The sequence below is a fragment of the Cervus canadensis genome, chromosome 13, assembly GCF_019320065.1.
Source record: "Cervus canadensis isolate Bull #8, Minnesota chromosome 13, ASM1932006v1, whole genome shotgun sequence".
NCBI lineage: Eukaryota > Metazoa > Chordata > Mammalia > Artiodactyla > Cervidae > Cervus > Cervus canadensis.
Window position 1 is genome coordinate 53482788 of NC_057398.1, and position 15998 is coordinate 53498785.

General features: G+C 41.8%; 1 long non-coding RNA gene across 1 annotated transcript; it reads left to right on the plus strand.

Moving 5' to 3' along the window:
- Positions 1 to 822: 822 nt before the first annotated feature.
- LOC122451952 lies at positions 823 to 13269 on the plus strand. Its single transcript, XR_006272550.1, has 3 exons — positions 823 to 951; positions 1625 to 1778; positions 13147 to 13269. It is a non-coding gene; the product is annotated as an uncharacterized LOC122451952 (long non-coding RNA).
- Positions 13270 to 15998: the final 2729 nt, after the last annotated feature.

Genomic DNA, 15998 nt, shown 5'->3' on the forward strand with positions numbered 1-15998 from the left:
TTTCCCCCTGGGTCTTCAACAGTGTAAACAACCACGCAGTAAGAGTTGAGTAAGTATCTGCCACGTACTTATCCGTGTGCTAGATGCTGTGGGAAATTAGGACCGTAAGAGGAGGCTTGTGCTGTGTAGGAGCACATTGAGGAGGTGAGCCCATACTCATCCGTGACATAAAGATCAAGGAACAAGACTGGATATAATGTTGAGAGACAAAGCATCACCTGCTCAGACAGAGGAAATGGAGCCTGTCCTTAACCAGGAAACCAGGCAGGACGTGCCATAAGACTGTGTTATGTCACTCTCATTAGGGATAAATATTTGAAAGACCTTAGAAATGACAAAAACCAAATAAAGATGGGAGTGAAATCAGTGAGATGGAATGCATGCAAATCTGCAATGAAGATGTTGTCATTAGTGGCTGAGTAGGATCTTCCTTGGGGTTCTGAACATTGAGCCCCGGCAATCACCCAAGCTTCTGGAATAAAGTCATGTTTCATTCTGAGATTCTGAGCCACTGACCTGAGCTTTACTCACCCTGTCCTTCAAGCTTCCCAGGTGAGGGGCAGTTTCTCTGCTCTTGCGGCCAAAGATGGGTCTAATCCACACTCCCACCCCCAGCCCTGGCCTCAGGTTCCCTTTGCAGAGAGAGGGAGGCTCCGGCTGAGTCATCCCAGTGATAAATGCTGTAGTCACTCTAGGGAGGTGTCCCCAGCTGCCCCTGCTGGAGGACAACCAAGTGAGTAACCCGGTCCGCGTCACGTGGTCCTGGAATGAGGCTGGCTCCGGACCATGCCAGGTCCGTGCAATGAGCGAGGCTGCTTACAACACACACGCTGACCCTGACAGCTCCCTTGAAGAAACAGGAGGCTTATCTGGGGGTCTCTCAGACTTAACAATTGAAACCGCAGATGAAAGGCTCGTGAGCCAGTGGACAGGCAACCAAAGCTGATGCAAGTGAGTTCTTAGAGAAGAAAGTTCTTGGAGAAATGTTGCCTGGCAGCCTCTGGGAGGAGATTTCTGGGAATTATCTTCTGCTTTCTTGCACATTCTGTCACCCTCCCCAACACAGCCCTTATGGCTGTTACAAAAGCATCAGCAGCTTGCTTGCCCAGGGGAGAGAAGAGAGAGAAATAATTTCCAAGGTTCAGGATGATGGAAAGGCTAAAAGGCCACCATCAGAATCAGAGTCTGGAAACCACATGACCTAAACTCCTCTCCTTGGTGTTGGCCACAGTGACTGGAGTTTTGGGGAGCCGATACCACAGATCGAACCCAGACTTTGTGTAGTCTCACCCCAAGGAAATTTTATCCCAAGATCTTTGTATCACTATGGGTGGAGTTTGAATATTTGCTCTGGGCTTTAGCAAGTCCTTCAACTTGATCATCCATGTCATTTCTTTGGGTCTCAACCATGTACTCTAGTCCCCTAAATTCTCATATTCTCTTTCCCTCTCTTTCTTCTCGTCCTCCTTCACATCTTCCTGTCTCTTTCTGTCTCTCCCTTCCCCTCTCCTTCTCTCTCTTTCCCTTTCCCAGGTTGACGTCTGTCCCCTTTAAGCACTTTGTTTTATTACAGTCATGAGTTTCAGTGGCTAACTTGTCCTTTCTCTCTCTGCACCCTCTCCAGTGTCTGTTCAGAGGTCTGGGGTGCCTGCAGCAGCAACCCATCAGCAGATTGCAGAAGATACAGAGGCTCCCTGCCCCTGGGGCCTGTCATGCAGCAGCCCATAGGTTGTCATTGCCAATCGGAAACCATGCTGTTTTCTGGTGTCAGCGTAAAGGTCAGTGCTCCCCAGACTTAAAGTAGGGAGAACAGCATCAGTGGCTTCTGAATCTGAGGATGGTGACAAGTTGGAAAAACTTGGGGGGGTGTGTGTGTGTGTACACATGTGTGAGTGACTGTTTGACTTTCTAAACTCCTTTCTTCTTCAACCAATGCTTTTTTCAGGATTGTTGTGGACAATATGCTCTCATCTATTCTGAATAATACCCAGGGACATCAGACAATGTGAAGACTCTGCTCAGTTTATAGACAGGCAAACGGAACCCGAGACAATTCATTGAGAGTCTCCCAGATGCTTGGTGGTAAAATAGGGTTTAGAGATTAGTTCTGATCCTCCACCACTAGGGCCCCTTCTTCTAGAACAGGTAAGATGTGCCAAGGTTTACACAAGTAAATTGGTACAGATAGAGGGCTTTGGGTTAGGAGCTAGGGAACCTAGATTCCAGATGCAGCTCAGCCTTCACCAGCTCTGGCATCAAACAAATCAACTCTTCCTTCTCTGAGCTTCAGCTTCGAAAATTGTCAAGTCATGAGTTTAGATGATTATGGAAGTGTCTCAAAACCATGCTGTTCCAAAAGTCTGGATTCCTACAACTAAGGGAATGGTTTCAGAATGAACAAGATTCTGGTTCTTTCCATCTGGCTCAGCTATGGGGTGGACTCGCAGCACTCAGCCCCGATAGTCAGCGCCCCTGGTGAACCACAGGGATCTTGTCCAGGTTGATCTCTCTGCAGATACAATAGAAAGCAGCCTAATTGTGTGCTGCTTGAGTATGGTCAAGTATCTCACAGTACCTCTCCACCTGGATTATATAGGGAGATCTTCCGGAGTAAAGACCTCTTTGCCATTGAACTTCAAAAAAAAAAGACTATCTAGGATGTTCATTTACTAGAGTTCCTCTACCTCAAGTTCTCAGGTGGCATAGTGGTAAAGAATCCACCTGCCAATGCAGGAGACACAAGAGCTATGGGTTTAATCCCTGGGTCAGGAAGATCGCTTAGAGGAGGAAGTGGCAACCCACTCCAATATTCTTCCCTGAGAATTCCATGGACTGGCAGGCTCTAGTCCATGGAGTCTCAGAGTCAGACATGCCTGAAGACTGAGCAGACACATACCTGAAGTTTGCCTATCTGGGCAGGTCACCTATGGCCACTGATTAGAACATTGGCACAAATGAATTAAACAAATCAGCCCTTTGTCACCTACTTAAGTGAATAATTGTTCAAGAGAAAATGGGACTCAGTGAGGTAGAAAGGCAAATGGCTAAAATAAAGACAGTGTCTAGGGAGATTCAGACAAGCTCATGATGGCAGTGAGGGTGACTAAAAGCAGTGTGGGCCAGTGGGGAGTAAAGGAGGCATTGCTGATAATGAACATTATCTCTATGGCCAGGATGTTTCAGAGCTTGGGGTGTTTCAAAGAGAAGGAGTACTAGAAGTCTTGTGCCTGAAGCAGAAGCCTGGAGATTACTTAGCTAGTGTTCTGGTCCCAGACAATAAATTACCTCTGTCATCTAGAAAATAAAACTATATACTTTCCCACTTATTTAGTTCCCACTATGTACCAGGTAGTGTTTCTAAACCTCACAACAAGCCTGAAAAATAGGTATAATGGTCTCTATTTTATGTGGGAACCTGTGGCATAGAAGGGTTATTTGCCTGAGGCCACCTAGAGGGGCTCAGGTTACTCTGACCCCGTGACTGGCGTCTTCTGCCATAAGGCCCATCCATGCCAGTTTCACAGACTTCTAAGGAAGAGTGCTAAATAATGTGTTCCCTGGACTCTGCTGATAGTTCATAGAACTGATACCAAGAAAGATCCTAGTGTTGAATCGAAAGCTCCCCTACATCCAGACTGAGTCTCCTTTCCTTCATTGAGGATACAACTTTTTTGCTATGCTTCCCCTTCGTAAAGATAACATTCTTGGTCTTGATTTTGGGGAAATAAACATTTGGTTTTAATGGATGGTAATTGTGCTCCTGGTGCTGTGATTCAAACTGTGGGTTCTTGGGTGGATTTGGAAAGGATGGTCAAAGCCCTGCCGACCATGAAAGCCTATATATATATATATATATATATTACACAGACACACACATATGTATGTATGTTTTGTTTGCTGTTGTTTTGTCATTAAGTCCTGTCTGATTCCTTTGTAACCCCATGGACTGTAGCCCGCCAGGCTCCTCTGTCCATGGGATTTCCCAATACTGGAGTGGGTTGCTATTCCCTTCTCCAGGGGATCTTCCCAAACAAGGGAATTGAACCTGTGTCTCCTTCATTGGCAGGCAGATTCTTTACCACCGAGTCACCTGGGAACCCCATATATATATATGTATGTATGTTTATGTGCATATATAACTGAATATATAACTGATATAACTGAATCACTTTGCTATACAGCAGAAATTAACATTATAAATCAACTATATTTCAATAAAATGCAAAAAAGATTTTTTAACCTAATAATCCAAAATAATTCAAGTTTAAAAGACTTTCCTCAGCAAAATATCTTCTACTTGTTATGTATCTGTTTTGGGACAGTCTGTTTTGGTCCAGACTGTGAAGGTTACATATAAAATCTCCAGGCTCTACTGTATTGTGTTTTTGAGACCTTCTTCTCAGGTATTTTATGGTTGACAGGAAAAATATTAGAACTTCCTATAGCTCTGACACTGGAAGGTTAAATCCAGACCATTATTTCACATGCCCAGAACGTGATACATCCATCAAGAGTTCCATGTTCCCCACAAGCTATGTTCCCTGGGCACCTTTTCCTCCTGTCTCAGGGGACAGGTGATACCAGTTGTTTTTATCTTCTCCTCACTCTCTTTTCATTTCCTTTAATTTGAGCTTTTTAAAAATTTAACTTTTTCCAAATTTTTTTTTGCAGCTTAACAGACAATTATTACATTTTACATACACACAGCATATAGTACTGTCTATAAAAGTTGAGAACTTTCCAGTTAAGATATTTCTTGTTTAAAGTAGGCCTCCAACTCTATAGTAGAATATAGGTTTAATTTATGATCTCTCTTGTTAAATATTGCAGTTATAGGTTAGTTGGGCTCCCTTGGTGGCTCAGTGGTAAAGAATCTGCTTGCAGTGCAGGAGACTTGGATTTGATCTCTGAGTCAGGAAGATCCCCTGGAGAAGGAAACGGCAACCCCTTGCTGGAACCTGGTGGGCTACAGTCCATGGAGTTGCATGACTTGGACACAACTTAGCAACTAAACACCACCATAGATTAGTACTTTATAAAGGCAAATACAGAAAGATGGGTAGGTAGATTTTTTTATTTTGATGACAAACTGAAGAATTCTTATTTCCAACTTTAACAAAATGTGAGGCTATAATCATGCCTTCATCCATGCTGAAGTTAAAGATGGTCTGTCATTAAGCTTCACTTTTAACTTCAAATGTGGCTTAAACCCAACCGTATCATATTGAATGGAAATGACAAACCCTATAGTGATAAGGCAGAGAATGTCAGACTAGATAAAAAGGCATGTCCCAACTTCATGCTGTTTAAAAGAAATGGAATTTTTTATTTTTTAAATTTGTCCCACTCTCCCTTTCTCCCTTTGGTATCCATAAGTTTGTTTTCTGTGTCTTTGAATCTATTTGTTTCATAAGTCAGTTCATTTGTATATGTTTTTTAGGATTCCACATAGAAGTGATATCATATGACATTTGACTTTCTCTGTATGACTTACTTCACTTAGTAAGATAATCTCTAGGTCCATCCATGTTGCTGCAAATGATATTATTTCATTCTTTTTTAAGGCTGAGTAATATTCAGTTGTATATATGTACCACATCTTCTTTATCCATTCTTCTGTTGATGGTCATTTAGGTTGCTTCCATATCTTGCCTAAGAAAAACTCTTTCTCCTGTGTCCTCCTATACGAGGAGCCCATAGACTGCCTCTCACTCTAGAGATTTATAACATTGTGCTAGATATGGCTATTGCCTGAAAAAGGTTATCATGTAGGAAACATCCCATCCTGGAAAATGGGCCAGATACCAGCACCCAAAACTCTGAAACCTAAAAACCAAAGACAACGCTTTGGAATTTCCCTGCCTCCTCTCTCCCTCCATCCCAGATTCTTTTTAAGTGGTAAGATCTCTCTAAAATGGATTTCAAAATTTTTTTGAATGATTGCTTGCAAGATTTGAAATCTACTCAATTAAACGAATACAAAATATAAAGCTAAAAGAAATGTTTCTTTTCTGTTCAGTCAGTATGAGGGGGAGATAAGGCAATGTACTTAAGAGTTAGTATTGTAAACTTGGCCCTATTTCGAAGGCCCCAACTAAAATGTATTCAAAATATGCTTGCAATTTTCCCCCAAAATTCAAGTAAGAATAGAACAATCCGTGGTCCTATTTTGGTTTGTTTTCCTGGGAAAAAGAGACAGAGAACAGATGATAGAATCCATATTAACTTAAAGAGGATATTCTGCAAATATATCTCACTGGTGTTGTCACTCACCCCACCCCATTCCAAGACGTATTCCAACACATTTGAATCTCCACCTTCCTAAACCAATACTGCATGGAGCTTTTTATTTTCATAAACATAGTTTTTACTTTAGTCAACTCATAACCTTTCCTAGATGAGGAAAGGATAATTTTTTTTTCTATCTAAAGCCCAGACTTTCAAGAAGTAAAATTACAAAAGTTCCCTTTATCCATTGTAACCTGGTCAACAAATAATCAGTATTCAGTGGAACAGGCCACAGTCGGCTTTCTTGCAATAAAACTGCCTAGATAATCATCATTCAATTACTTATGGAACACTTACTTTGCATCCAGCATGAGCTGGAGACAACATAACAAAGTAGATGGATGAACTATGAATCCCACAGATCTGGGTTTGGTTTCCAGCTGTGCAATTTACTAGCAGTCTTACATTGGCCAAGGTTACTTAGATTTTATGAACTTAAGTTTCTTCCTTTGTAAAATAGTTATATTAATAACTATTTCATGACTTGTAAGGATTCAGTTAAATAAATGAATATATGTAAAGCTCTTTGCCCAATGCCTGGCACATAGAAAGTGTTCAATAATTGTCAGCTATTGCTATAATAAGAATGAAATGAGGTTCAAGGAATGAGAAAATGCCTTCCAACCTTTAAGATACCTTTCATATTTTCAGGAGTCAAAACTAACAGCGTGATAAACATTGAAAGGTAGTATTGAAACAAATGCTAAATTATTTGATTCGGTCTGTATAGGTTATGGAATTTGTCAATGGCATTTGTGTATCTATGCATACCAATGCTTAGTTACAATACGGCATCTTTTGTGGATATTAAATGTGAAATTAAATGAATTACATTTCTTATAAATTAAGTTAAATTTGTTAAATTTATTACAAATTAATTAAAAATACTCCATGTACTTTTCATTTTGATTCAAGTATTTCCAACTATTTAGACATCTAACAAAAGGAAAGAGGGCTGTTCTTTCCTGTGTAATTTGAGGATACATGTTGGTTTCATATTGAGGGCATTTCCAAGTTGATGAACCAAAGGTATCTTCTTTGTACAGTTCTCTTGTAGGCCTGAAATTATTGCTATGCTGTTGGTCACAGCTCCCAAGAATGGGTCACAGATAAGAGGCAAAACTGTAAGCCAGGCCACAACCCATAATTGAACACACATTCCTAAATTTAGACTTTCTTTCCTAAGTGAGTTTTTGTTGGGTGAGGGTTCAGGGAACATATCCATCAAATGTTGTTCCAAGCACAATGTCACTCTCCCCATAATTTCAGAGTAAACAAACTTCAATGAATGGCAGGTATAAAATATTGTAGACAAGGTCAAGGCTATTAAGAGTCTCTTATAGAACCTTCGAGTACTCGCCAGGGAAAGAAGTCATGGCGGGCCCCTGCTTGACAGGGAGGTCACTGCCTTGAGGCCTGGGACCCAAGTGCAGGATAAAACATAGTGACTGCGGAATGGTCAGGCTTTGACATTGGACTTTTCCTCAAGGACTGCAGCTGCCCTCTATCGCCACACCCTATCAGCAGGCTCTGGATGAAAACATAGACATTCAACATTGTCTCCAGGAAGAAATTTAGAATCAAGGATTCTTGGGGTTATGGGAGGCCTTAAAAGACTATCTGATTCAAGGAGCTTCCTGAAGCTTGAGTCCCTTCTGATCCATCTTCCCAAATAGTTGATCAGCTATTGTGTTACAACAGCTGCTAACGGGGAACCGGTCCTTTTATAGATGCAGATTTCTCTCTTAGGACTATTCTAACAAGTATTGATCTCCATCTAGATTGGAAAGTCCTTGAGGAGTGATTGTGCCTGATTTAAAAAAAAAATTTTTGTTTATTTTAATTGGAGGTTAATTACTTTACAATATTGTAGTAGTTTTTGCTGTACATTGACATGAATCAGCCATAGGTGTACATATGTTCCCCATCCTGAACACCCCCTCCCACCTCCCTCCCTACCCCTTCCCTCAGGGTCATGCCCGTGTACCAGCCCTGAGCACCCTGTCTCACGCATTGAACCTGGACTGGCGATCTATTTCACATATGGTAATATACATGTTTCAATGCTATTCTCTCACATCATCCCACCTTCACTTTCTCCCACAGAGTCCAAAAGTCTATTCTTTACATCTCTGTCTCTTTTGCTGCCTCATGTATAGGGTCATCATTACCATCTTTCTAAATTCCATATATATGCATTAATATACTGCAATGGTGTTTTTCTTTCTGACTTACTTCACTCTGTATAATTTTTGGAGGCTCAAAAATCACTGCAGATGGTGATTGCAGCCATGAAGTTAAAAGACGCTTACTCCTTGGAAGGAAAGTTATGACCAACTTAGACAGCATATTAAAAAGCAGAGACATTACTTTGTCAGCAAAGGTCCATCTAGTCAAGGCTATGGTTTTTCCAGTAGTCATGTATGGATGTGAGAGTTGAACTATAAAGAAAGCTGAGCCCCGAAGAATCGATGCTTTTGAACTGTGATATTGGAAAAGACTCTTGAGAGTTCCTTAGATTGCAAGGAGATCCAACCAGTCCATCCTAAAAGAGATCAGTCCTGAATATTCATTGGAAGGACTGATATTGTAGTTGAAACTCCAATACTTTGGCCACCTGATGCTAAGAGCTGACTCATTGGAAAAGACCCTGATGGTGGGAAAGATTGAGGGCAGGAGGAGAAGGGGACAACAGAGGATGAGATGGTTGGATGGCATCACTGACTCAATGGACATGGGTTTAGGTGGACTCTGGGAGCTGGTGATGGACAGGGAGGCCTGGCTTGCTGTGGTTCATGGGGTTGCAAAGAGTCAGAAATGACTGAGCGACTGAACTAAACTGAACTCTGTATAATAGGCTTCAGTTTCATCCAGCTCATTAGAACTGGTTCAAATGCATTCTTTTAATAGCTGAGTAACATTCCATTGTGTATATGTACCACAGCTTTCTTATTCATTCATCTGCTGATGGACATCTAGGTTGCTTCCATGTCCTAGCTATTGTAAACAATGCTGCGATGAACATTGGGGTACACGTGTCTCTTTCACTGCCTGATTTTACCTTTGTAAACACAGCGCCTAGTACAGAATCTAGCACATAGCAAGTGCTTGTTGAATAATAATAATACTATTAATAATTATTATGTTGTTATGTTATTAAGTGCTCAGTATATGCAAGATCTTATATTAGTCATTTTCTCTGCTTTGCCTCATTTAATCCTCAAAACAGCCTTCTGTGATAAGCATTCTTTTTAGCTCTATTTTTGCAGAATAAAAAAATATGACTCAGAGAGTCTAAGTAAATTGCCTAAGGTTGCACCACTAGTTGTTGACAAAGTAAGGATTTGATACAAATATGTGGCTCCGAGCTTGAGTTCATGTCATTGCTATTTTGGATCAACAAATAAACTAATGAGAAAAAAATCAGTAGACCTGTAACTTTTGCCATTGATCTTAAATATCCATTTGTTGCTGGTCAAATCCCTTTTTCATATGACATGAGCCATGTTTAAAAACAGCTCCGAGTTGTCTTTACATCTTGTTCTTCCTCTGTCTTTGTATTTTTCATGCTCTATATAACTGTATGTTCCTCATATGGGTAGCTTCAAGTCCCTTTGTCCTCTGAATATCTCCTAAGAATCCACCTAATGAAATTTTTTATTAATTTATTTTTTATTGGAGGATAATTGCTCTATAGAATTTTGCTGTTTTCTGTCAAATCTCAACATGAATCAGCCATGGGTGCACATATATCCCCTCCCCTTTGAACCTCCCTCCCATCTCCTTCCCCATCCCACCCCTCTAGGTTGATACTGAGCCCCTGTTTGAGTTTCCTGAGCCAGACAGCAAATTCCTGTTGGCTATCTGTTTTACATGTGGTAATGTAAGTTTCCATGTTACTCTTTCCTTACATCTCACCCTCCCCTGCCGGTTCTAATGAGGTGGATGAACCTAGAACCTATTATACAGAGTGAAGTGAGTCAGAAAGAGAAAGATAAATACCATATTCTAACACATTTATACGGAATCTAGAAAAATGGTACTGAAGAATTTACTTACAGGGCAACAATGGAGAAACAGACATAGAGAATAGACATGAATTTTTTTAAAAAAATTATTTCTTAGTTATTAACATTCACCTTTTACCTGGTCAAATTCTGAAACTGCTGTACTTCCTCCCATTTGGTGGGGCTCCTCCTGATGGACTCTTTTGGTGAGCCAAGCTTCTTTCAAGGCATGTCCTGAGTGGGGTGGGGTAGTGTTTGCATTGCAAAGCCATCTTCCAACTTCTCACTGACTACTTAATAACCCACATGCCCCATCATACAACCTGGAGACTCTGGGTAATACAGTTCTGCCCCACTACCCATCAGCAGGTAGACCTGCCTTCTCTGTAGTTGCTGCAGTGAGGAATCTTAGTGCATTCTTCCTCACCTCAAGGCCTTGGACCCATCAGCATGGATCCTCATGGATTACGAGTCTAATAGAAGTGAAGTATCTAAATTATCCTTCATGCTATCTAGGTTATATCTATATACGTATCTGTATCTTCATCTGTATGAAGATGAACAGCCCCTGCTAAGATCTGATGAAAACACCCTAACTCCGGCACAGGACTTAGAAAGGAGATGCAACCCATCAGTGACAGATCAAGAGCCAGATAAAGGACTCCAGATTTCTGATCTCCAGTCGAGGGTTCTTGCAAGTGGCAGGATGCAGCTTTCTAGTCCAGATGTCTCAAAAGTTACTTCCTACTTCCAGTCCTGAAGGTTTCTCAGTTGCTGTGATTTAACATGAAGGAGCTCTGAGAGCAAAGTTATAAATAATACTCATGTTAGCCCTGGGAGGAAGGAGATAAGGTGGTCCACCAAACTGCCATTCTTCATGAGACCCCAAGTAGACCATCACTTCTCAGTAGCTCCTGGTTTCTCAGGTTGGTATCTTATTCAACTCTCTCTTGGTTTTTTTTTTTTTTTAATTTTTGTTAAAGAGAGCTTGGGAATAGACTATTTTATTTATTTATTTTTGGCTGTCTCCAAGGCACATGAGTTCTTGGTTCCCCAACCAGGTATTGAACCTGCACCCCCTGCCTCAGAAGCATGGAGTCTTAATCAGTGTACCACTAGGGAAAGCCCCTCTATCTCTTCTTTTTGCATAGGTGCTGGACTAGAGGTAATTGGGGTGGTGGAAACAACTGTGCTCTTGTATCTGAATTAGTACATTGTCATCTTGCCATCCCTCTCCCCCTAAATCTCTTATGAGGTGAAAAAGATTCATGTTTTGAGAAAACACAACTCTATTATGTCTCCACAAAAGAAGCAAATAGCCTAGTGAAAATTAACTAGGATGGAAAACACCTTAATTGTTTATAATAACATTCCCCTATAAAAACCTCATCCATACAATGGGCTCAGTCGCTTCAGTCGACTCTTTGCAACCCCACGGACTGTAGTCCACTAGGCTCCTCTGTCCATAGGATTTTCCAGGCAAAGATATTGGAGTGGGTTGCCATTTCCTCCTCCAGGATCCGTATAGTAGGCACTGAAAACTTAGGTGCAGATCAAGGTCAGGCAAGTGAGTCAGTGAGTGAAACAGACCAGGAATAAAATGAATGCAGAAGGGTGAAGACTGTGCCACATTATAAGACTCGAGCCCCATCGCAGGGGGAAGCTGTCCACTCCAGCTAAGTGTGGTTGCCAGACCGTCTGACTTGTCGAAAGAAGCCAGACATCTAGGTTTTATGTAAGTTATTAAACATCTGCAACTAGTTTAATTAAAACAAAACAAAAAAAGACATGATGTGGGACATGTGTGTCTCATTCTGCAACCTCTTCAGCACAAAGAGAGGAGGACTTCATATTAGCATATGAAGCATAAGCTAAAATTGCATCATAGAGAAGAACTGGAGCCAAGACAGTCGAAGTACATTGCCCAATGGCACAATGAGCTCATGGCAGAGCTGGATTTCATCTAAACCCAGAGCTAAGCTCTTCTTGTTGGGTCATATTGCTTTCCATACCGAGAAAGACATTGAAACAAGAGGGTGTCAACAAACCAAATGGAGTTTTGACCCATGGATTCTATGACAGCAAGTCCACAAGTGACCACCTCGCCGAAATTCCTTGTTCTCTCTGGATCTCAATGTCCCCATTTGCTGAGTGAAGCACCAAGGACTGGAGGACAGCTAAAATTTCTGCATCTAGACTGCAAGCCATGAGCTGAACCTTTGCCTGCTTTGTAAGGGGTGGCATCCCGTGGCATATAGAAGACCCTCACTAAGCACTTCTCGTCTGAGTGAAAAATCTTTAAAAATGCATGATGAAGTACCTCTGGTGTCTAAAAGAAAGGTTACTCCATTCATTCATCCAGTTCACAAAGAGGTATTGAGCACCTACCATGGATGTATTAATGTTTTATTCACTCCATGAAACTACATAAATGAATCACTCCTACATCGTTGCTATTCACTTGCTTGGTTCTGTCAAACTCTTTCTGACCCCATGGACTACAGCACACCAGGCTTTCCTGTCTTTCACTATCTTCTGGAGTTAGCTCAAACTCAAGTCCATTGAGTCGGTGATGCCATCCAACCATCTTATCCTGTCACCCCCTTCTCCTCCTGCCCTCAGTCTTTCCTAGCATCAGGGTCTTTTCCAATGAGTCAATTCTTCACATCAAGTGGCCAAAGTATTAGAGCTTCAGCTTCAACTCCTATATAATGAGACTAATAATGATAAGAACCAAGCTTTCCAATGCTTTTATGCACATAATACTGTTCTGAGCATGTTGTATGTAGCAATTTATTTAATCCTAACATCTTATAGGAATGCATATATGATTCTTATCCTCACTTTACAGATGAAAAAGCTGCAGTGAAGAGAAGTTAGGAAATCTGCCTGCTGCTGCTACTGCTGCTGCTAAGTCACGTCAGTCGTGTTCGACTCTGTGTGACCCCATAGACGGCAGCCCTCCAGGCTCCCCCATCCCTGGGATTCTCCAGGCAAGAACACTGGAGTGGGTTGCCATTTCCTTCTCCAATGCATGAAAGTGAAAAGTGAAAGTGAAGTCACTCAGTCGAGTCCGACTCTTAGCGACCCCATGGACTGTAGCCTACCCGGTTCCTCCGTCCATGGGATTTCCCAGGCAAGAGTACTGGAGTGGGATGCCCTTGCCTTCTCCGAGGAAATCTACCTAAGGTCACACAATTAGTTTGGCAGTGCCAGATTTTAACCCAGATTCTTTGGCTCTCTGGCCCTCACCCTTAACCATAGTACTACACACACGTTGAAGAAAAACAGCATTTATCAAATCTTACTTCTTTCTAGATACTGACTTAGCTAGATACTTCTGCCACACATTAACTGTTTACTCCTTACAAAAATCCCGTAGGTTGATACTTTTATCACCATCTTTTTTATCAAAAACTGTCAGCAACGTTCTCAACACCACCCAGCTAGCGAATTCCAACAGGAGCTAGAAATGACAAGGGCTGCAGGAGAGAAGTGAGATGCTGAAGGAGTTCTTGGAGGGGGAGATAATGTGTCCAAATGAGGGGTTCATAGCCCATTCTCCACCCTCATTGTCATCACCTTTGGCTCTCTGTTGCTTTGACCTGTGGGTAGAGTCATTGCTGAGGACTTAATCTTCCCTTGGCTGCCCAGAGGGCATTAGTGGCCAGTTTTGGAAGCTCAAGCTCTTTCTTTGTGCTCCTAGTAGATTATCTAGGTCAGACTCAAAATCGTTCATCAATGGTTCTTTGCAGAATTATCTGATATTTCATTTACAATGCAACAGTGCTTTAGTTCCTAATGCAAAATTAGCTTTTTTCTGAAGACACACTTCTGGAGAGCTGAAGGTCTGCATCTTCCTTATGGGGGAGGAGGTATTCAGGGAAGATGAGCAGAGAGGAAGAGACCTCAGAGCAGGGAAGAGCAGGGAAGACATCCAGTCCACCACTGTTTGGCAGGTGAATGCATAGCCCCAGAGCAGGACCTGGGTTGTGTGGTCTTCCAGGCAGACAGTAACCCACAGTGGCAGGGTTGTCTCTCACGATTAAGCTCTTGAGTGCGCCCCGAAGCTGTGGCCTGGGATGGGGGGGTGCCCTCAGTTAATAAATGAAGCAGAAAGCATTGCTTTCTGCGCTCTTTTGACAATGTGATTTGGTTGATTTTCCAGGAATAAATAAATCCAAAGGGCTACCCAAATCCATACCCAAGCTGTTATCTCAGTCCTAGAGAAAACTAAATGCAGAAGGCATTGTGTCTAAACATTGACCAGATGTGTGAAAAACTTATTTTAATAAAAAGGCACGGTGACTCACTGAAAAATAATGCCTGGGTCCTGCTGTTTTAAATTACCTTTTGATGGTTTAAAGAATCCATGTGTTGTTCTAGTGGGAAGACCACATTGGAATGTTGGACTCTGAGTTCATAGTGTCATTTTTAGACAGAGCACTTCTCTGCTTAAAGACCACCACTCAGGGGCTTAGGGATTGAGAGTGAATTTTCACAGGACACCCTATGTCCCCAGTTCTGGTCTTTTATTGCAGTCTCCTGCATGTCTTATGCTTTCTGTTTACTTCCCCTGCCAGGACACTGGTCATCCCTGTATCCCCACTTCCAGGTTAGCCTACAAGTCTTCCTGCTTCCCATCTCATCGTCACTTCAATAATGTTGTTCAGTCACTAAGTTGTTTCTGACTCTTTGCGACCCTGTGGATTGCAGTATGCCACACTTCCCTGCCTTTCACTATCTCTTGGTGTTTGCTCAAACTCATGTTCACACAAATGTTGTCACACAAATCCTTCCTTCCTGCCTTCCCACTTTGCATATATCTTTTCATTCTCTCTTCCTTTCACTCCCCACCCCCTTTCTTACTGATAGATGCCTAAACCCCGTGCCATGTTGGATAATCCACTGAAGTGATAAAAAATGAGGAAGACTGAGTCTCTGCACCCAAAGGCTTACAGAGGACTGGGAGAAGAAGGACATATGAAGCGATGAATGCTTATATCCTGTACAAATTCATATGTTGAATCCTAACCACCAAGGTGATGGTTTCTGGAGATGGGGGCCTTTGGAAGGTGGTTGGGTCATGAGAGCGGAACTCAAATGAAAGGTATTAGTGCCCTTGTAATAGAGACCCCAGAAAGATCATTCATCCCTTCCATTATGTGAGGTTATAGCAGAAGACAGACATCTATGAGGCAGGAAATTGATCCTCACTAGATACCAGATCTGCTGATGTCTTGATCTTGAACTTCTCAACCTCCAGAATGATAAGAAATAAATGTTTGTTTTTTTTAAGCCATCTAGTCTATGGTATTTTTGTTATAGCAGCACAAATGGACAGGACAGCATGCAAATCATTAAGTGCAGTACAAACATTGCAAAATCTTTATAGAAATGTATAGAAGATTCAAATGGAAAAACCCAAAGAAGATAGTGGCCAACTATACTTAGAGTAGGTGGCCATGGAAGGCTTTATAAAGGAGAAGGGATTTGAGTTAAGTCGTTAAAAGACAGGTGTTTCTGAGAGAGAAGACAGAATACATTCCATGCAGATGAGGGCCTCAGACTTGAAGTGACCTGTCCTTTAAAAGTACTTGAGTATAAGGTGGTGAGAGACAGGACTAGAGTTAGGGCAGGCTAGATCATATAGGGTGGTATATGCCACAAGAAGATCTATATACTTAGGCATCAGGGAGCCAG